The 2,041-nt window shown below is 35.1% G+C and overlaps 1 protein-coding gene across 1 annotated transcript in view; it reads right to left on the bottom strand.

The window, feature by feature from the left end:
• The window catches only part of LOC106874188 (ribosome biogenesis protein SPATA5), a 32,166-nt gene extending 30,531 nt beyond the window's left edge, over positions 1-1,635 (bottom strand). Inside the window, exon 1 of the mRNA XM_014921843.2 lies at positions 633-1,635. The gene's annotated coding sequence lies outside the window, so the exon portion shown is untranslated. The remainder of the gene's footprint in view (positions 1-632) is intronic.
• Positions 1,636-2,041: the final 406 nt, after the last annotated feature.

Raw genomic sequence — 2,041 nt, 5'->3', positions numbered from 1 at the left:
TATATATATATATATATATATATATATATATATATATATATGGCGTGAAATTTATAGAAAAACAAAAGCCGAAGACAGGTGTATGAATAATAAGTAAGAGTATTAGTTTGACGCTCGGGAAAAATGAAAACGTACACACACACACACAGGTCCCTTGTCTGAAGACCCTGTGTACCCACAGGCAAAAACATAGCCTAGCAAGTGACTGACTCGATCAAAACAAAAATATTATCAATCAGTACTATGGTACCGAGCACTCTTTTTTTTCTGACAGTCAGCGCAAAACGTACCATATATGTATCTATGTATGTTTATGTTCCTTTCGGAGATTTATAAAATAGATATCGATAAATTAAGCGCTCAGATGAAATATGTACTGGAGTCGTGAGTCGCCATGGCTATACTATTTCGTCCTGTGTTTTCAGTGCATCTAGAAAGAAACATTAAGCAATCTCTCTTCGCATTCTTTTTTAAGAATGCTAAGATGTGATTTGATAGCGATTTAGCTGTTATTCATAACATGTAGAGTGATCGCCGGAATGTCTGCAATATAGTTTTGAGTATTCACCTAAGACTTACTTTTTTTCGTAATTAGAAATCGGAAAAAACCGAAGAGATAATGTCAAACATACCAATTGTTTTATAACACTCGAATCTTCTTGGAACATGTGGACGGCGCCATTTCGTTTACATTTTTTGAAATCTCGTGCTCGTTCTCATTTCTTGCGAGAACATATTCTCTTCATTGATTACATTAGAACTTCAGTGAGAGGGTTTCCTTGAAAGGCTACAGTAGTGTTAATGATACCGTCTTTTCTGCTGGAACAGCACACTCCAAGCAAAACTATCCAATGTGACTCCTTTTTTTAGACATTAGGATATGGTTTGAGGGAGATTTTGCTGCTATTTCTAATATTTCGAGTGAGAATATGCAACAGATATAGGCAATCTTTTTCGAAAAACCAGCCGCACATCAGGCGAGCTGCATTACTAAAATGTTTAAAGGTAATTTTGCGTTAGGTGTGCCATTCAGAGGGTCAGCGGACCGCAGATGACCCTTAACTCAAGTAGAAGCTTCTTCCTTGACCCATTAACTGTTTGTTGTGTAGTCCCAGGTCAGTTTTCATTCTGTAAACAGGATCTAAAGCATTCCAGCGATTTCTTTACCAAGCATACCTTTTTGTTAAGGTAATAGGGTATAGTTTAAGGGCGAGTCGTTTCCTCATTTCCAGGTCCCCCATGAAAGTGATTTGCTGTTAAACGTTCTCTTCTATAAACATTTTATGATACATTTTATATACTTGTGTAGTTAATGGTCATACTTTGGTCACGTTAATTACGAATGTAATTAATGTATATGATGGATCCAATTTCAATGATGACGTCACACTGGATGTTATGTAATAATCTAGCCGATACTCGACTTCCACTAATTTACTTTCGCTCTGAAAACCCCTACTTTATGATTAAAAAGTGCTTTCACATTCAAGGAGTCATAAAAACAAAGGCTACGTTGAGGGAGATTTGTCTGCTATTTCAAGCAGGTCGTGTAAGCATAGGGGCTCCTTCGGTGAACCTGCTCTCCCATTCATTCCAGTAATATATTTTCATTGATTTTCTCTAATATAATTTTTTAGTAGATATATGTAATGTTTATTTTTTGAAAAACAAAAATATTTATAAAGACCTGTGATCTTTTCATTTAATGTATTTGTATTTTATTTTTAAATGAACATTTGATTGATTTATTTTTTTTTTTTTTTCGGTTTTCATGATGGAGGGAACATTTCGATGCTTCTTCGTTTCCAGTGTTCACCGAGTGGGGAACGCTTCTCAAAAATAACCTGCAGTTGTTTCCTTCAAAATTCCTACATGCTCGAAATGTACATACATCAAGGTATATTTGTAGAAAATTTCACGAAAAAATATTAATTTTCCTGGAAGTTAAGAAGAATTTAAGTGGACTCTGTTGGAATTTCCGAAAATTGTCCCCCACCCCCATTCCAAAACACTTTCACCGGAAATTTTTATATATTCGGAT

Source organism: Octopus bimaculoides, chromosome 13 (genome assembly GCF_001194135.2).
Source record: "Octopus bimaculoides isolate UCB-OBI-ISO-001 chromosome 13, ASM119413v2, whole genome shotgun sequence".
Lineage (NCBI taxonomy): Eukaryota > Metazoa > Mollusca > Cephalopoda > Octopoda > Octopodidae > Octopus > Octopus bimaculoides.
The sequence above is the reverse complement of the archived record's forward strand: the minus strand, read 5'-3'. Positions and strand labels throughout refer to the sequence as shown.